The 20,724-nt window shown below is 43.6% G+C and overlaps 1 long non-coding RNA gene and 1 pseudogene across 2 annotated transcripts in view; both read right to left on the minus strand.

Moving 5' to 3' along the window:
* Positions 1-9,882: 9,882 nt before the first annotated feature.
* LOC309865906 overlaps positions 9,883-20,724 on the minus strand; it is a 76,008-nt gene continuing 65,166 nt past the window's right edge. The window contains exon 2 of the long non-coding RNA XR_014312314.1: positions 9,883-10,190. This is a non-coding gene — a long non-coding RNA (uncharacterized lncRNA). The remainder of the gene's footprint in view (positions 10,191-20,724) is intronic.
* Positions 10,364-11,108, minus strand: LOC309865887 (BCL2/adenovirus E1B 19 kDa protein-interacting protein 3-like pseudogene; annotated as a pseudogene). The gene has a single exon. The product of its transcript is annotated as a BCL2/adenovirus E1B 19 kDa protein-interacting protein 3-like pseudogene (transcript).

Here is a 20,724-nt window from a genome sequence, read left to right on the forward strand (position 1 = left end):
TCAGAGGGCAGCGCAAGCTTCTGATGACACCGTTTCCATGTTTGCCACTCTTATCACCCATCAGTACTATTATAGAAAGTTCTACTGTTCCCAGGATGTTCCTGCATGCAGCTCATTTATAACGTTCTTCAGAAGGTTCTTTTTGATGATGGCCAATGATTTCCATTGCATCCTGAGCACGGACAGCATGTGCTCACACGTTCAGCTCTCACACAGCTTTGGGGCGTGATCTGCATGTCATCCTTACATGGCTGGCAAGAGCAAGACACCAGTGAGTTTCGACAAAAGGAGCACAGATTTTTTGTTAAAAATCTGGATATGCCAATAAATAAATAAATAAATAAAAATAAATCTGGATATGCCAAATAGTGTTTGCTTTGCCGGAAATCACACACAATCTGCATTCTACGGGGGCACCATGGGTGTGGGATTGAAATATGACTGTCACAGGGGGTGGGAGACAGGGAGGGATGTTATGTCGTTGTCTCCCATTGTGTTATGTTGTGTGCCTTGTCTCCCCTGTCACACAACACATGTGTGTACACAAACACACACAGAGACATACACACACCCATACACAGATACACACACATTCCCCACGCCTGCATCACTAGGTCCTCACTCAGGGAATCCTGGATCCTCCTCCAAAGCCCCCTGTTTCCTCCTTCAGGACAGCGCTCTCTGCAGTATCCCCCTCAGCGGGGTCAGAGCTGCTCCAGGAGCAGCATTTCCTGCCTTGGGCTCCATGGACTGGCCACCTTCCTCTGCCATGACCCTGAGGAGAGGGAGACAGAGTCTGGAGTCCAGTGGTGCACACAGGAGCCAAGTTCTTCAGATGATGAGACCAAGATCTGCATGAGCCAGATGAAGAGGAAGCCCAAAACCTGAGGAATGTGCAGCGATCCTACCGCCAAACCCCATGACAGCCAGCAGCTTGGGACCTGGGAGAAAGCAGAGAGAGTAGAGCACACCCCTCACCCCAAGGGCATGAGACCCTCTTGTCTGGTGCCCCCTGCCCTGTGTCAGGCTGGGGCAAGAAGGTATGCACAAGCTGTCACATGAGAGTGAAGGGGGGGGACATTCTGCTCAGGGGGTGGGTCCTTGTGTCATTAAGTAGTTAACTAACCGAACTCCGTGGGTCATGGACACAGTTTAGGTCCCTGCAGTTGGGAAACCAGAAGGCATAAGCTAATGTTTGTCCTCACAGAGCCTACAGTAAAGATGGGGATGCGCCCACACTTCTAAGAGCACGTGACTGAGGGTGTGAGGCAGACTGAGAGCTACTGAAGACAGACGCCTCCTTAGATGTCACACGAGAAGCAGACACATGGTTTAAGCAGGGATCATAGGCCAGACCCCCAGTAGTCGGGGAAGGTTCATGAATAAGCTGGAACTCTGTGTAGACCCTGATGTGTGTGTACGATCTGGGTCGATGGGTGGGGTGGTTGAGGCGCCAAGCAGTCAGCAGTTAGGCTGGGCAAGGTGTGGGTGACATTGGACACATGGAGGACAGGACATAGGTGTAGTTAATCATTTCTAGTTAATGTCTGGAGGTTTTAGAATATGAAATAGTTAGTGGAGGGCCTTGCATGTGGGATCCAGGCATAAACCAGTGAGAGGCACGATTAGGGCTCAGACTTTCCCATACAGGAGCGTGAATTCCACAGTTTACCAGATAGGGTTCTGTTTCAGGCCCCAGGTTCTGTTTCACTCCTGCCTTCTCAGGGCTCACAGCTTCAGAGGAGAGAGACGATATGCAGTGAGGTTTGGTACAGTGTGTAAGGATGGGACCAGGATCTGTCCAGAACTTTTTTAGGATCTGGGAACAAAATCTAGGAAGAGGTGCTCCTATGACTCCCATCACTCAGGCCGTTACAGAGGTGTTAAGAGCTGCACAGGAGGAGGAAGACCAAGTATGTCCTTCTTACTATGTCACACTAGCACAGTCTAGACAGTGAATGTTCCCTACAGAGAAGCTGGTGGGGGTGGGGCGCAAGGACAAATGCTGGGGGGCTCTGGAGATGTGCTCTGTCCTGGCTGACACTGCCTGGCACTGGAGAGAAGGTGGGCAGGCCTCCCACCCTGTAGGTCACCATGGCTGGGAGCTCCAGGAGGATAACGGGACCCTGGATCGGTGACAGGATGACTAGGATAACTGTCATCCATGGTAGTCTTATCAGAGATAGGAGGCCAGTGGGCACTTCATGGAGGGACGAGATGGACTCGAGAAGCTGTGTTTCCTGTCACTGCAGAGACACTTGGGGTTTGGGAAAAGAACATGAGCCACACTGGTAAGGACTCCCCACAGCCCAGCCCTGCAGCTCTGCCCAGCCCAGCCTGGGGCTGCCCTCTCTCCAGAGCTACTCACACACAGGGGTGGGGGACATCTAGTGTGGGATGGGGGGCCATGCGCTGACAGCAGATGCGCTGAGTCCCCTGGGAAGTGGCATGGCACACACTCTTCTTAGGCCCACAATGGGGAATGTTCTCGTGGGAGAGCACGGCAGTACCTCTGAGGCTCATGGAGGTTTCTCACTCTTCAGGCTCTTTCCCACTAGAGACACAGTAGCTGTGAGGACCTATCAATACTGAGCTAGAGATACTGAGTTATAAGCTTCATAAGCAGATGGAGAGTCTCTGAAAAGGTTCTTCCCTTGGAGGAAAATGTCAGAGGTGGTTCCCTCCCTCTTGTCTTGGGTGCAGGCCTGGCTACTGCTGGTTCCTTCTGCCCCCTAAAAGGGAACACTCCCTGCCTCACCTTGGCAGGCAGCCAGACCCTCAGCAGGTATTCCATCTTGGTCTGTGGAGTCAATGCTTTTCTAGAAAGCCTTGCCTTAGCGCTCCCTGTTTGCTCTTCCACAAAGCCTCCCAGAGCACATGTGACCCAACCCAAACCCCTGACTGTGGGGTCACCCTGAGGGGCTGTGTGCCCTGGACTCCTGCCCTGTAGAGATGACTGTGACCTGGCAATGGGCCAGGGAGCACCAGATCTAGTACAAGGCAGAAGGGGATGGAAACATCCAGATATGGACAGCCATTGTGCTACCTTCTGGAGAACAAGAGAGATACACAGGCTGTGTGCAGCATGAGGGGCTGCCTGAGCCCATCACCATGAGACAGAGGGGTGGGGTATGAGGAGTGGAGCCCGATATCAGGGATTCAGGAACCTTCTAGAGACTTCCAGCAGAGTCAGGGCACAGGGGCACCCCTCAGTTTTCCTTTTCACCTCTGATCCATTTGCCCAGCCCACCATGGTCCTCAAGGGGGCATCTGCTGGCTAGGTTCTCCTTCATATTCTCATCATTGGGGTTGTTTTAGCAGAGATTTAGACTGTTGGAACTATAGTTGCTAGAGTTGTGTTCTAGAACAACAAGAACTCGGGGGTGAGGAGATCTAGTTTCCTCATTCTGATCTGCCTGTCTCACCCCCAGGGTTCAACTGAAACCCTTGTTCCTGTTTATTCTGGAAGAGATATGGAGGCATGTTGCTGTGCAGCAAGGCTGGGGGTGTGGTGGGGGCAAGGGGGTTTCCCTGTCTGGTAGGAGGGCAGGCTAGGGCATGGGGGTTTCCCTGGCTGGTGGGAGGGCAGGCTAGGAGAAAGTCCGAGGCTCAAGACCTGCTGTACCCCAGAGCCCCAACACCACCTGGGGCAATATACAGGCTGCCTCTGGATTCCAGGATCTCGATCTAAGGTCACATCTCCCGCTCCTGTAGGAGGGTTCCAGGAACAGGCATGCAGGAGATCCAGAGTGCACCAGAGTTCTGGGGAGGGGGTCACTTGGTGGTGGTAAAAAAAAATTCTCAGGTCCTTTTCCCTCAAGATCCTAAATTTTAAAAAATGTTTTGTATTTTTTTAAGATTTTATTTATTTATTTGAGAGAGAGAAAGAGAGAGAGAGAGAGCAAGAGCATGAGAGGAGAGAGGACAGTGGGAGAAACAGACTCTCTGGCGATCAGAGAGCCTCATGTGGGACTTGATCCCAAACTCCAGGATCATGACCTGAGCAGAAGGCAGTTGCTTAACTAACTGAGCCACCCAGGAGCCCCTGTTTTGTATTTAAATTCAATTTAGTTAATATATACTTTATTATTAGGTTTGGAGGTAGAATTTAGCAATTAATCAGTTGCATATAACACCCAGTGCTCCTAACATCATGTACCCTCCTGCTCATCACCCAATTATCCCTTCCCCTGACTCACCTCCCTTTCAGCAAGCCTCATTAAGATTCTCTTATAGTTTACCTCCATCTCTGTTTTTATTTTATTTTCTTTTTTTCTTCCCTTCCCCTACATTCATCTGTTTTGTTTCTTAAATTCCACATATGAATGAAATCAAATGGTATTTATCTTTCTCTGAATGACTTAATTCAATTTGTATAATAGCTTCTGGTTCCATCTAGGTCATTGCAAAAGGCTTTCTTTCTTTCTGATGGATGAGTAATATTCCATTGTGTCTGTCTATTTATCTGTCCACCACCTCTTCTTTATTAATTCATCAGTCAATGCACAACTGCCATCAGAACCTAGATTTCTTAGAAAGAGGAAAGAAGAGTAAGCCAGACTCCAAATAAAGTAGGAAATGTGATGCAAGTGTGTCATGTACATATGTCTGTCTGGGGGGGCAGGTCCACAATCCTGTAGAAATGTGTACAGAAATTTGTGTGGAGGTTTGTATATATGTGTGTGAGTGAGCACGTGCAAGCATGTATGAGTGTTCGTGTGTATACGCATGCCTGTGTTTATGTGTGCGCGTGCACTCTCTGCTCTGAGAATTCCTCATCCTTGCGTCTACCCTGGCCAGTTCATGGTTGCCCCACCCCACCCCCACCCCCACCCATGGGTTACAAATTCCATCTGCAGCAGGTGAGAAAGTGAGAGGGGCTCAGGGTGATGAGTGAGGGGGTGAACTGGTACATGTCATGGTAGGAAGAAGAGAACAGGAGCTATATTGGTGGGACTTGCTTCCTCCCCAGGGTTCTGCTTGAGAAAAGCATCAGACACAGTTTTAAGGGTTTTGTATGAATTGAATCATTTAAAATGTCCTAATAACCCTGTGAAATAGGGAAAGGTATCAACTCCATTTATAGGCAAGGAAACCAAGGTCACTATGAGGTTAACTGAGTCAACTGGCTGAGCCATGACTCTAATGTTAATGGTCAGGTGCTGAGTCCAAGTGCCCACCATTTTTTTTGACCCCTGGACACTGTTCACTGGCCTCAGTAAGGGTCACCACCTTCTATGTCTCTGACAGCTTCTCCTTCTCCAGCACTGAGTCTTGTCAGGTGTATGCATTTCTCACTGTCCCTGTAAGGGAATCCATGGGGTTTGAGGGGACAGGAGAGCTGGTTGTATGTTGGCAGATGAGTGTGTTTTCTGGAGGTGGAGGGGAGGGAGGGCACATCTGGGCTGTAGGGAATCAGTGGAGTCTGCATCTGGGGTGTGAGGTGGGCTGTCCAGCATGCAGAAGTGGGGACACCAGCTGTGGGTGGGCAGAGTCCACTTACTGTTTTGTTGACAGTCTGAAAACACAGCCTGAGTGAGCCTGAGAGACATTGGGGTGAGCACTCATGACCTTCCAATCCTGCTGCCTCTAACTTGTCTTCTTCCAGTTGACTTCCTGGTGAGGCCTGCTTTCCAAGGTGAGAAGTGACATGAAGGTGGCACTTCCTGATACCCTGACAGTAGCTCCCTCATGGGCCTTTCCAGAGAGAGTGAGAGGAAGGCATGTAGGTTGGTAAGAACTTGACATTCATGTTGGAAAGAGAAAATGGAATGTGTGTCTTCAAAAAAGGGGAGAGCTGCCCTCTGGGGAGGACTGAGTAGTTCCTTATGGGCTGGTGGACTGGGGGCCTCAGCATCTTGCTGGATGTAGGCAGCAGGCTGACCTCAGTTTCTGGTCTTTCCAACACAGCTGCTTGCTTCAGCAAAGCTTGCAAGGGGGGGAAGACTGTAGAAACTCAGCAGGAGAAATGGAAGTTATGATCATATATATTCCAAGGTCACCACTGACACATTTTATTGGTTAAAAAGATATTCTAGGTCCTGCCCATACTCAGTAGGAGGAGATTTCACAAGGCCATTTGGACCAGGAGGTGGGGACACTGGGCCTTTTTATAGAATCTGAACAGGGATGTTCCAGGTGACAGGTGGAAGGAATGGAGGGTAGCAAGGTCTCTGCACTGGATGTGTTCACACACTGGATGTGTTCATAGATCTGTACTTACCAGGCTGTTGCCCTGCACAGTCACTGAGCAACATAGTTATCACTCTGGGTCCCATGCTATAGAGGACCTGCAGGCTGAGTTGTGTTATCCAAGCAGGGTCTTGGCTTACAAGATACACGCTGTATTTGGCAATGTGTGTCTCAACTTTGTGGAACCTGAGAGGTCATCCTCTCTGAATAGTTCCCCCCTCATTTGTCAGACCTTCTACTTCTCTAGGAAAGCACCATCACTACACTCAACCATTGTGTTTCTTTCCTGCATCGTGCTGCCTGGCTAATCCTGGTCTCCCACTATTTCTGCCAGTCTGCCTCAGACGGGATTCCACCAAGACATTTCTTGTGATTCCACTCTGTCAGTTTCTTTCCCTTCATCCAGATGATTTGTTAGTGGCTTTCTCTTGTATTGATGAGTCAGTTACATTAGAAAGTCACTATTCTCTAATTAAATCTTCCCAATAACTTTTGGGCCAGATGGACAAAGGTTCTCTTTCCAAGTCTCAGGTCCTTCCCACACAGGGACAAGACAGTAGTACGGTTCCCGGAGAGTCAGGAGTTGGTATAGAACCTCATAAGCATGAGACAGGTAGGTCACAAAGGTGTGTACCTGTATTTTCTTCCTGTCCCAAGCATGTAATACAACACCTGGCTCACAGTAGGCACTCAGTTAGTTTCTGTGTGGAGGCTGTTTCCGTAAACTTCATCAGGATAGTTACATTTACCAGGTTCTTCGCTCCACTCTGAATTCCTTCATGTTTCTCTCACTGAGCCTAACAGAGAGCCTGACATCTGCTACTGCATATTATGTGTCTGCTAAATAGAGGTGAGGTTTCTTGGGCAATTCAGAATTTATTTCAACAGACTGATACATGCACAAGGTTGAAAAAATTTATATAACACAAAAGAGTATACAGTGAAAAGTAAATTTCCTCCTCTATCACCTCTATAATTCTTCCAAACTCTCTCCTGGCACATAAGAGCTGTTAACAGATTCCACAGTATTATTATAGGAGAGATTTCCATTTTAGGAGGTGGCATTTTACCAAATAATCTACCCCTAACTTTGTTCTCAATTAACAAAATATTCTGAGAAGAGACCAGTTTTTACATAAAAAACTCATTCAGGATTAGATATTGATATTAGATATTGGTAATGACAATTTTGCCACAGGTGATTTTTTAAAATTTAAGCAACGCAAAAATCATCCTTATTCCACAGTGACACAATTTCATGGAGTACATGTTCCCTCAGATTAAAGACAGCCTCATTCACCAGCCTCCCAGGAGGCTACTTTTGTCTGTGTGACTATATTCTGACCGTTATGGGGACGCAGAATGTGGTAGCACGTTTTGTCCCAAAAAGAGGGGAACATCCGGAACTAGAGCATATCATGCTTAGCGAAATAAGTCAAGCAGAAAAAGACAACTATCATATGATCTCCCTGATATGAGGAAGTGGTGATGCAACATGGGGGCTTAAGTGGGTAGGAGAAGAATCAATGAACCAAAATGGGATTGGGAGGGAGACAAACCATAAGTGACTCTTAATCTCACAAAACAAACTGAGGGTTGCTGGGGGGAGGGGGGTTGGGAGAAAAGGGGTGGGGTTATGGACATTGGGGAGGGTATGTGCTTTGGTGAGTGCTATGAAGTGTGTAAACCTGGTGATTCACAGACCTGTACCCCTGGGGATAAAAATATATGTTTATAAAAAATAAAAAATTAAAAAAATAAAAAGAGGGGAACATCCACTTTTTCTGCTTTCCCTTCCCTACTCACAGACCACAGGCATGGTCTTAGGTGCCCTGGTCATGCTAATAAGGAAACTTCCCAGGGTCATCATCACCAGTGCGTCTGGATAGCCCCATGGTGCAGACTAACCCTATGGTCCCGGATGGCTCACCTCACTCGTGGGACACACACAAGCTGCTGTCTCATGGACAATCACTGTTAGGTGGTTTTCTGTGGCACACAACTGAACTAATGCATATGGAGAGGGGACAGGTTCCTGGAGGGGGTGGCCATGGTGGTCTGTTCTGGAGATGAGCAGAGACAGATACACAGGGGGCAGACTGGGGGCTCCCTGGGACCCTGTCTGTGTTGGAGGAAGGGAGAGCTGGGCCCTAGGGGCAGCACAGACTGGAGACTGTTCTCCTCTCACCTTTGTAGCCTGGGGCTGTCCTGGGGCGTGCATGGACTCACCAGCTGTTACATTTGGGGGCCTGTGTTTCTTCTCTTCCCTTCCTGTACTTTTTACAGAATTCCCCTGTTGACTGCAGCCAGGATGAGAATCCCTGCTGGTTACCTTTCCTCCTCCCCCACCTGTCTGAGCGCAGTAGTTTTGGGGGTTGAGATCTAGAGAAGAAACCCCTCAGAGGGAAAAGGAATTCAGGGTCTTTTGTCATGAGGTTCCACCAGAAATCTGCACTTACCCAGGCTGGCTTGGACGGCCCACCTTGAGACTGTGGACCCCAGGCCCCTCATATCTTGTGTCCTGGTGATTCCAGATACTCGCTGCATGACTTCACTCTATTCTGTGTGTCACCAGCAAGTCACTATGTCCAACTTCTGTTCCCAAAGTGGGTATTATTATACAAGGGCATGATACCAGAGGATGGGAACACTGGGGCCATCTTGGGATCTGCCTACAGCAGGGGTGACTTTGGGAACCACTTGAATGTGTGGCCTCTCACAGGCCTGTGGCTAGGAATGCAGAGACCAGACCAAATGAAGAGTTCAAGTCCGAGGATGTTGGTGATCACTCCCCAGGAATCCAGATCAGAGTTGGGATGTCACGCACAGTTGCAGGGGAACAGGGTCTGAGGCTCCACCAATCAGGTGACCACATGCCAGACTCTGACTCAGATGTGTGTGTGACACAGATGCTAGGACAGTGCTGCGTGCATTTGGCACAGGTGGTATGAGTGGCCGTCATGTCATCCAGCTTCCAGGAGCAGCAGTGACAGCAGTCCTGGCCTCAGGGTGCAGTGGTGTAAACAGCTGGACCTGTGCCCTGCACCAGGGGCAATGGTTCCTCTTTGGGCCTTGAACTGGGGTGTGATGGTGGGTTCTTTTCCTGCCTGTGCAGCCTTGGGCCTGTGGTCTGTGGCTTTCCCTGAAATGAAATGAGGCCAAATATTCTCCCTAACTAACTAACTGTATGTATATACATAATACATTTATTTTCCCACAGATATATTTATTTATAATATATAAATATAATTTATATTTCATATTTCTTTAATCCTAAAATATATTTTATTTTATTATATATTGTATAACATTTATTTCATTACATGTAATTTACATTTTATTTTTATATTAAATTATATATATGTAATTTTCCTTGACTATGCATCTACACATATATGTTTCCATATAAGTATTTATAGTTTCAATTAAAACAACTTCTACTCTGTTGTTGAAAACGAGGAGTGAGAAATCAATGAAGGAATACTTTCAGAGAGCAGGGATTCAGAATTGTTTTCCAGTTTTATTGAGAAATAACTGACATAACGTTTTACAAATTTAAGGGTACAACCTTTTGATTTGATATATTTATATGCTGCAAACTGATTACCACTATAGCATTAGCTAAGACCTACAGCCTGTCACAGTTGCCGGGGTGAGTATTGGGGGGTGGGTAGGACCATTTGAGACCTATTTATTTATTTATTTATTGTTTAAAATAATTTTTTATTGCCCAGGATATTTTTTTTCTTGTGTCTTGTTTTTTTTTTGTTTGTTTTCTTTTTTAATAACTATAAATTCAAGCTTAGTGAAGCTTGCTTTGTCTTGAAAAAACAAAACAAAACAAAACAACAAAGCTGTTCTATCATTTGCTAATCTGATCTCATTTGAAGAGAGAGATGGTAGTTATCTTGCAAGTGTAAAATTTATACCATGAATGATGCAGGTCTAAGTCTGGTGGCACTAAAAGGAGACGATAGCATTGTTGACAAAATTATAATCTACTTGTGGCATTTGCGGAAAAGAAGCCCTTGCAAATTTCTAAATAACAGTAAACTCTGTTAGGAAATTCTAAAGTGTCTTACAGGCCAAAAAGGGAATGAGGTTAGTAAAATGCCTCAACAGAGTTTGAATAAAATACTGGATTTGAGAGTGTTTGGGACTTGGATATGTAAAAATAGGGCGGCAGTTTGGGTCATGCTTACAATGGTCTCAAGTTCAAATAAACTACTGTGACAATACACCACTTCACAGATCACACGCTTTTCTGGGGCTGTTCTTTCCTTCAGTAGGTGCTGGGAGAAGGTGTGCTGAGTCGCTTTCCAATATAGATGCCTAGGCCCAAAGCCAAAACATGAGAGAGGAAGAGAGACGGAATGAACACCTTAAGGAATTCTGCAGAGAAAATAGCCCCTTTCTTCATGGCCCTATTTTTCCTCATGCTTAAAGAGACAGAGCACTTGGGGTGTCTGAAGTGGAACTCCTTAGGTGGAATGTTTTCAGGTCTACTGGACCAGTCAGACACCCAGTCAACGCTTTTCTTCAACGCATCAACTTCTTTCTCTCCTTCTGCAACTTCTTCTTCTGACTGAGAGCTATGGTCCCTGCTGGTGTGCATCTCCACATCAAACATAATCTGCCCATCTTCTTGTGGGGAAGGGCTGTCACAGTGAGAACTGGCTCTTGAACTACTCTGTCCTGATTCGTGTTGTGCATCCAAAAGAATCTTCTCCATGTCTCCATTGTGGATAGAGGATGAGGACGGTACATGTTCTAGCCCCCCATTTTTCCCATTGCCATTATCATTGCCATTGCTGCTGTTCATGGGTAGCTCCACCCAGGAACTGTTGAGGCCAGCTGGCGGGGGCAAAGGCTGTTCACCTTCCTCGCAGTTGTTGTTGTGCGGGGGCAGCGGCTGCTCTACTAAATGAGATGTTGTCAGGGGGCTGGAAGGGCTTGTGGCCGCAGCAGGACCGTCTCTGGTTCTCCGGCAGCAACACAACAAGCCGAGTCTCCTATTTTTTATTTTTTATTTTTTTTTAAGATTTTATTTATTTATTTGACAGATAGCACAAGTAGGCAGAGAGGCAGGCAGAGAGAGAGAGGAGGAGGAGGAAGCAGGCTCCCAGCAGAGCAGAGAGCTAGATGTGGGACTCAATCCCAGGACCCTGGGATCATGACCCGAGCTGAAGGCAGACCCTGAGCCACCCACGTGCTCCTAAGACCTATTCTTTTAGAAATCAGATGTTTTCTTTATATTAAGCTTCCTCCATCTGCTGCCTGGCTGTGCCCCACAGAGGAGAAAATATGTATCTCCCAGCATGCCTTGCATTTTTCTTCATACAAAAAAACCAATAGGGGCACCTGGGTGGCTCAGTGTAACTCACCTCTGCCTTTGGCTCAGGTGATGATCCAGGTTCTTGGGATTGAGCCCCGCATCGGGCTCTCTGCTCAGCAGGGAGCCTGCTTCCCCTCCTCCCCCGCCCCCGCCACCTGTGTCTCTGTCTACTTGTGATCTCTGTCTGTCAAATAAATAAATAAAACATTTTTAAAAATTTTATTTATTTGAGAGAGAGAAAGAGAGACCATGCACAAGCAGAGGGGAGGGCAGAGGGAAGGGAGAAACAAGCTCCCTACCAAACTGGGCTCAAGACGTGGGGCTTGATCCCATGACCCTGGATCTGAAGGCAGACACTTGTCTGACTGAGCCACCCAAGCACCCTATCTCAATCTTCCTAATGACGTCCATTTGTAGTTGTCTTTCAACAGTTTCTGGCAGAGGGCTCTCACAGCTAGAATACAGTATCCGTTCTCTTTACTGCATGTGTATCCCGGCATTGAATCAATAAAAACTATGGACTTCAAACCGTCTCCTTCATGGGAATGTTTCCACAAGAAGAAATGGTAGCACACTGAATCCTTAGGAATCCTTGGCAAGTGTTTCTGTTCTGTCTTTGTTGTGTTGGCCAAAATTATAATTTCGTCTTTCATATCTATTTCCAATTGCACATAGTTGAGCTGTTACTTAATGTGTCCAAAGTTTGAAAAGCTTCTCGAGAAATAGGAAATGTTACTCCTTGTAGTGTTTGACGCTGCGTGTCTCCACCCATGTCAGTTTGTGCCTCATTAATTTTAATCTGTTGTGATTCTTCCTCAGCTGCAGTCAATGGGGCAGGAGGAGATTGTGACAGAAGATTGTGTTTTTTATATCTGTGTAATGATGCATCTTCCTTTACTGTTCCAAACACTTCCTCTGTAATGTGGCCCCCTCCAAACCCCATTTTCAGAGTTGCACTTGTTCCTGCATACAACAAATTTTTATGATTACTAGAATGTTCTGGAGACCAGGCAGTGGATATCCAGTCACATCCCTGGGCATTCTGAGAATCTAACCAGAACACTATATAGCACGGCTGTCTGTCCTCCAGGAGGGGTAAATAAAGGAATCATAATCCTTACCCCAGGAACGGAAGACTGTCTACAGGATCCAATCACAAGTATCTCATTTTCAGTAGATACTATTAGAAGTCTGTACTTTCCATTTCTCCTCTGGCAAAGGTATCTTTAATATCTTCCACTTGCTTGGAGGCAGGTCTCATGGACGTGACAGCCGCGGGCTCCCAGGTCTGGTGCCAAGTCTGTGCAGAGACATTCCAGCCTAAGTGGCAGGGGTGTCATCCAGGTGCCAGAAGCAGTAGAGACAGCAGTTCCTACCGAGGCTCAGGTGTCCTGTGTCAGAGGAGTCATGACATCTGTACCTTTAGCTTGAAACTTACCCAGTGTGTTGTACAGGGAGACGCTGCTTTGGGAAGTATCCCTGGTGTTCTCCTTTACGTGTGAGTAAAAAAACCCTTTCTTTCCCTATTCTTTGGCTTCATTGAATCTTTTGCCTTGAATCCATCAAGAGATGTGCCCAGTTTTCAGAAACACAGCTGCCAACCTGACAACCTCACTTGGCATTTCCCTTTTTAAATTTAATTTAACTTTATTTATTTATTTGAGATCGAGAGAGCACAAGCAGGGGGAGTGCAGGCAGAAGAAGGAGAGGGAGAAGCAGGTCCCCGCGGAGCAGGGAGCCTGTGCAGGCTCAATCCAGGACCCTGGGACCATGATCCTGGGGTCATGACCTGAGCCAAAAGCTGACTATTAACTGACTGAACCGCCCAGGCACCCCTCCTGCACAATGTGTAATAGAAGCCGTGAGTGAACATTATTTTCATGTTGCTGATCTTGGGAAAAAACAACCAGTCTTTCACCATTAGGTAAGATGTTAGCCTAAGGGTTTTCATAAATGCCTTTCATCAGATTGAAGAAATTCCCTATATTAGTAGTTGAGTTTTTAATCTTGAGAAGGTGTCTGATTTTGTCAAATGCTTCTTGTCTATCTGTTAAGATAAGCATGTTTTTCTCCTAGTATATTTCCAGATATTAATATATAATATATACCACATATATGTTTTACTTTGATTGGTAAGGATTTTTAACCAATCTTGCATTCCCAAAATAAATTTCATTAGGTTTGTTTAACTCTATATGTTGCTAGATTTGATTTGCTACATTTTGTTGAGATCTTTGTGTGTATGTGTGTGTACATTCATAAGAGATATTGGTCTGTAGTTTTCTTGTCTTGTGATAATCTTTGTATGTTTTGGTGTCTGAATAATCTTAGCCTCATAGAATGACTTGGGTTCCCTCCTCTTTTGGGGGGCGGCAGGGTTCGTAAAGAATTGTTATTAATTCTTTCAGCATATGGTATAATTTGCAAGTGAAGCCATTTGGAACTGGGCTTTTATGTGGAATAGTTTTTGACAATTGACTCTATGTTCTACCTCATAGGTACATTCAGATGGTCTATTTCTTCTTCAGTCAGCTTTAGTCATTTGTGTCTTTCTGTGTTTTTGTCTATTTTATAGAGGCAAGTTAATATTTTAGCATATAATTGTGCATCATAATCTCCTAATTCTCTTGATTTCTGTGTGGTCAGTACTAATATCACCTCTTTCATTGCTGATCCCAGCAATGTGGGTCATTTCTCTTTCCCTCTCTCTTTTTTAGTGAGTCTAGTTAAAGATTTGTCAGTTTGGTTGATCTTTCAGAGGATCACATTTGATTCAGTTAGTTTCCTATACTGTTATTTTATTCTCTTTTCTCTATTTCATTAACTTCTGCTCTCATCTTTAATTTTTTTCTTTCCCTTTGCCTCCTTTTGCTTTCGTTTGCTCCTCTTCCTCTTTTGACTTAATGTGGAAGTTCAGGTAATTGAGTGGAGATGTTTCTTTTTCATACAGGCAGTTCCAACTATATATTTCTTCAGCACTCTTTAGTCGGACCCCCTCGGGGTTGGTATGCTCTGTCTTCATTTCTATTAATCTCTAAGTATTTTCTGATTTCCATTTTGACATCTTTGACCCTTGATTATGTAAAAGTGTGTTAATTCTGCATATTGTGAGTTTCCCAAATTCATTCCAGTTATTTATTTCTGGTGTCATGCCACTGTGTCATTTGCATTATTTTTACCCCTTTAAATTCAATGAGTTTTTTATGGCCTAGCATAGGGCTTATCTTCTAGAAAGCTCCATGTGCATTTGAAATGAATGTATATTCTGTTCATGGCTGGAATGTTCTATACATGTCAGACTTACACTGTTGTTTTATAGTATGGCTCAAGTCTTCTTTATCTTCATTGATCTCTACATAGTTGTCCTATCCATTATTGAAAGTGATATATTGAGTTTAACTATTATTGTCATACTGTCTGTTTCTCAGTTTCTGTCAGTTTTGCTACAAGAAGTTAGGTGTTGAATTATTAGGTGAATATATGTTTAGAGTTTTTTCATCTTTCTGATTAATTGACCATTTTATCATTACAAAATGGTCCTGTTTATCTTACTAGCATTTTTATTTTTAATTTTATTTTTAAAGATTTTATTTATTTGTTAGAGACACAGTGAGAGAGGGAACACAAGCAGGGGGAGGGAGAGGGGGAGAAGCAGGCTTCCCACTGAGCAGGAAGCCCAATGTGAGGGCTCAGTGGACCATGACCTGAGCCAAAGGCAGACTCTTAACAACTGAGTCACCCAGGTGCCCCCTTACTATAATGAGTGTATTCACACCAGCTTTCCTATGGTTGTTTGCCTGAGGTAACTTTTTCCATCCCTTTGAGTTTAATCTGTTTGTAACTGAGATCAAGTGCATCTACTGTAGACTGCATAGGGGGACCCTGTTTTGTGTTCAGTCTAATAATCTGCACTTTGACTGACTTATTTAAGCCATTCACTTGCAATGTTAATATTGACACTGTTGATTTATGTCACCGTCTTACTTTTTTGCTTTTAGTTTTCCATGACTCACTCATTTTTCTCTCTCTCTTTTTAAAAAGATTTTATTTCTTTAAGGGAGAGGAGAGAGAGAGAGCACAGAAGCAGGGGAGCGGCAGAGGGATGGGGGAATAGAAACAAGGCTTTCCACTGAACAGGGAGCCAGCAGCTGGGCTTGACCCAGGACCCTGGGGTCATGACCTGAGCAGAAGGCTGACATTTATCAGCTGAGCCACCCAGGTGTCCCTCCACTCATTCTTCTTTTACTGACAACTTCTTATTCAGTGAATAAACTGTAATATTTTCATTTTTTAATCATTAATCATTTTATTTTGTAGTTATTTTCTTAAGACATGCTTTTGCTTTTGCCATGTTTTCTATATATTAAATTTTGTGATTTTTTTCTTTATATCATACCCATAATATATATTCAAATAATGTATGTTTATATATTTGTATCATATCCTGGTCCTCTTATATTACATCTTATAGTTCCAATATTTCATGAACTTTTTGCTACTCAATTATTCTAGCTTGTATTTTTTTTTTTTTTTTTTTAATTTATTTTTTATTTTCAGCATAACAGTATTCATTATTTTTCACCACACCCAGTGCTCCATGCAATTCGTGCCCTTTATAATACCCACCACCTAGTACCCCAAACTCCCACCCCCCACCCCTTCAAAATCCTCAGATTGTTTTTCAGAGTCCATAGTCTCTCATGGTTCACCTCCCCTTCCAATTTCCCCCAACTCCCTTCTCCTCTCTAACTCCCCATGTCCTCCATGCTATTTGTTATGCTCCACAAATAAGTGAAACCATATGATAATTGACTCTCTCTGCTTGACTTATTTCACTCAGCATAATAATCTCTTCCAGTCCCGTCCATGCTGCTACAAAAGTTGGGTACTTGTCCTTTCTTTTTTTTTTTTTTTTTTTTTTTTTTTTATAAACATATATTTTTATCCCCGGGGTACAGGTCTGTGAATCACCAGGTTTACACACTTCACAGCACTCACCAAAGCACATACCCTCCCCAATGTCCATAATCCCACCCCCTTCTCCCAAACCCCCTCCCCCCAGCAGCCCTCAGTTTGTTCTGTGAGATTAAGAGTCACTTATGGTTTGTCTCCCTCCCAATCCCATCTTGTTTCATTGATTCTTCTCCTACCCACTTAAGCCTCCATGTTGCATCACCACTTCCTCATATCAGGGAGATCATATGATAGTTGTCTTTCTCTGCTTGACTTATTTCGCTAAGCATGATACGCTCTAGTTCCATCCATGTTGTCGCAAATGGCAAGATTTCATTTCTTTTGATGGCTGCATAGTATTCCATTGTGTATATATACCACATCTTCTTGATCCATTCATCTGTGGATGGACATCTAGGTTCTTTCCATAGTTTGGCTATTGTGGACATTGCTGCTATAAACATTCGGGTGCATGTGCCCCTTTGGATCACTACATTTGTATCTTTAGGGTAAATACCCAATAGTGCAATTGCTGGGTCATAGGGCAGTTCTATTTTCAACATTCTGAGGAACCTCCATGCTGTTTTCCAGAGTGGCTGCACCAGCTTGCATTCCCACCAACAGTGTAGGAGGGTTCCCCTTTCTCCACATCCTCGCCAGCATCTGTCATTTCCTGACTTGTTGATTTTAGCCATTCTGACTGGTGTGAGGTGATATCTCATTGTGGTTTTGATTTGTATTTCCCTGATGCCGAGTGATATGGAGCACTTTTTCATGTGTCTGTTGGCCATCTGGATGTCTTCTTTGCAGAAATGTCTGTTCATGTCCTCTGCCCATTTCTTGATTGGATTATTTGTTCTTTGGGTGTTGAGTTTGCTAAGTTCTTTATAGATTCTGGACACTAGTCCTTTATCTGATATGTCGTTTGCAAATATCTTCTCCCATTCTGTCAGTTGTCTTTTGATTTTGTTAACTGTTTCCTTTGCTGTGCAAAAGCTTTTGATCTTAATGAAATCCCAATAGTTCATTTTTTCCCTTGCTTCCCTTGCCTTTTGCGTTGTTCCTAGGAAGATGTTGCTGCGGCAGAGGTCGAAGAGGTTGCTGCCTGTGTTCTCCTCAAGGATTTTGATGGATTCCTTTCGCACATTGAGGTCCTTCATCCATTTTGAGTCTATTTTTGTGTGTGGTGTAAGGAAATGGTCCAATTTCATTTTTCTGCATGTGGCTGTCCAATTTTCCCAGCACCATTTATTGAAGAGGCTGTCTTTTTTCCATTGGACATTCTTTCCTGCTTTGTCGAAGATGAGTTGACCATAGATTTGAGGGTCTATTTCTGGGCTCTCTATTCTATTCCATTGATCTATGTGTCTGTTTTTGTGCCAGTACCATGCTGTCTTGATGATGACAGCTTTGTAATAGAGCTTGAAGTCCGGAATTGTGATGCCACCAACGTTGGCTTTTTTTTTCAATATCCCTTTGGCTATTCGAGGTCTTTTCTGGTTCCATATAAATTTTAGCATTATTTGTTCCATTTCTTTGAAAAAGATGGATGGTACTTTGGTAGGAATTGCATTAAATGTGTAGATTGCTTTAGGTAGCATAGACATTTTCACAATATTTATTCTTCCAATCCAGGAGCATGGAACATTTTTCCATTTCTTTGTGTCTTCCTCAATTTCTTTCATGAGTACTTTATAGTTTTCTGAGTATAGATTCTGTGTCTCTTTGGTTAGGTTTATTCCTAGGTATCTTATGGTTTTGGATGCAATTGTAAATGGGATTGACTCCTTAATATCTCTTTCTTCTGTCTTGCTGTTGGTGTAGAGAAATGCAACTGATTTCTGTGCATTGATTTTATAACCTGACACTTTACTGAATTCCTGTATAAGTTCTAGCAGTTTTGGAGTGGAGTCTTTTGGGTTTTCTATATATACTATCATATCATCTGCGAAGAGTGATAATTTGACTTCTTCTTTGCCAATTTGGATGCCTTTAATTTCCTTTTGTTGTCTGATTGCTGAGGCTAGGACCTCTAGTACTATGTTGAATAGCAGTGGTGATAATGGACATCCCTGCCGTGTTCCTGACCTTAGTGGAAAAGCTTTCAGTTTTTCTCCATTGAGAATGATATTTGCGGTGGGTTTTTCATAGATGGCTTTGATGATATTGAGGTATGTGCCCTCTATCCCTACACTTTGAAGAGTTTTGATCAGGAAGGGATGCTGTACTTTGTCAAATGCTTTTTCAGCATCTATTGAAAGTATCATATGGTTCTTGTTCTTTCTTTTATTGATGTGTTGTATCACATTGACTGATTTGCGGATGTTGAACCAACCTTGCAGCCCTGGAATAAATCCCACTTGGTCGTGGTGAATAATCTTTTTAATGTACTGTTGAATCCTATTGGCTAGTATTTTGTTGAGTATTTTCGCATCTGTGTTCATCAAGGATATCGGTCTATAGCTCTCTTTTTTGGTGGGATCCTTGTCTGGTTTTGGGATCAAGGTGATGCTGGCCTCATAAAATGAGTTTGGAAGTTTTCCTTCCATTTCTATTTTTTGGAACAGTTTCAGGAGAATAGGAATTAGTTCTTCTTTAAATGTTTGGTAGAATTCCCCCGGGAAGCCATCTGGCCCTGGGCTTTTGTTTGTTTGGAGATTTTTAATGACTGTTTCAATCTCCTTACTGGTTATGGGTCTGTTCAGGCTTTCTATTTCTTCCTGGTTCAGTTGTGGTAGTTTATATGTTTCTAGGAATGCATCCATTTCTTCCAGATTGTCAAATTTATTGCCGTAGAGTTGCTCATAGTATGTTCTTATAATAGTTTGTATTTCTTTGGTGTTAGTTGTGATCTCTCCTCTTTCATTCATGATTTTATTTATTTGGGTCCTTTCTCTTTTCTTTTTGATAAGTCGGGCCAGGGGTTTATCAATTTTATTAATTCTTTCAAAGAACCAGCTCCTACTTTCGTTGATTTTTTCTATTGTTTTTTTGGTTTCTATTTCATTGATTTCTGCTCTGATCTTTATGATTTCTCTTCTCCTGCTGGGCTTAGGGTTTCTTTCTTGTTCTTTCTCCAGCTCCTTTAGGTGTAGGGTTAGGTTGTGTACCTGAGACCTTTCTTGTTTCTTGAGAAAGGCTTGTACCGCTATATATTTTCCTCTCAGGACTGCCTTTATTGTGTCCCACAGATTTTGAACCGTTGTATTTTCATTATCATTTGTTTCCATGATTTTTTTCAATTCTTCTTTAATTTCCCGGTTGACCCATTCATTCTTTAGAAGGATACTGTTTAGTCTCCATGTATTTGGGTTCTTTCCAAACTTCCTTTTGTGGTTGAGTTCTAGCTTTAGAGCATTGTGGTCTGAAAATATGCAGGGAATGATCCCAATCTTTTGATACCGGTTGAGTCCTGATTTAGGACCGAGGATGTGATCTATTCTAGAGAATGTTCCATGTGCACTAGAGAAGAATGTGTATTCTGTTGCTTTGGGATGAAATGTTCTGAATATATCTGTGATGTCCATCTGGTCCAGTGTGTCGTTTAAGGCCTTTATTTCCTTGCTGATCTTTTGCTTGGATGACCTGTCCATTTCAGTGAGGGGAGTGTTAAAGTCCCCTACTATTATTGTATTGTTGTTGATGTGTTTCTTTGATTTTGTTATTAATTGGTTTATATAGTTGGCTGCTCCCACGTTGGGGGCATAGATATTTAAAATTGTTAAATCTTCTTGTTGGACAGACCCTTTGAGTATGATATAGTGTCCTTCCTCATCTCTTATTATAGTCTTTGGCTTAAAATCTAATTGATCTGATATAAGGATTGCCACTCCTGCTTTCTTCTGATGTCCATTAGCATGGTAAATTCTTTTCCACCCCCTCACTTTAAATCTGGAGGTGTCTTCGGGTTTAAAATGAGTTTCTTGGAGGCAACATATAGATGGGTTTTGGTTTTTTATCCATTCTGATACCCTGTGTCTTTTGACAGGGGCATTTAGCCCATTCACATTTAGGGTAACTATTGAGAGATATGAATTTAGTGCCATTGTATTGCCTGTAAGGTGACTGTTATTGTATATGGTCTCTCTTCCTTTCTGATCTACCACTTGTAGGCTCTCTCTTTGCTTAGAGGACCCCTTTCAATATTTCCTGTAGAGCTGGTTTGGTATTTGCAAATTCTTTCAGTTGTTGTTTGTCCTGGAAGCTTTTAATCTCTCCTTCTATTTTCAATGATAGCCTAGCTG

Source organism: Mustela nivalis (assembly GCF_964662115.1).
Source record: "Mustela nivalis genome assembly, chromosome: 5".
Taxonomy (NCBI): domain Eukaryota; kingdom Metazoa; phylum Chordata; class Mammalia; order Carnivora; family Mustelidae; genus Mustela; species Mustela nivalis.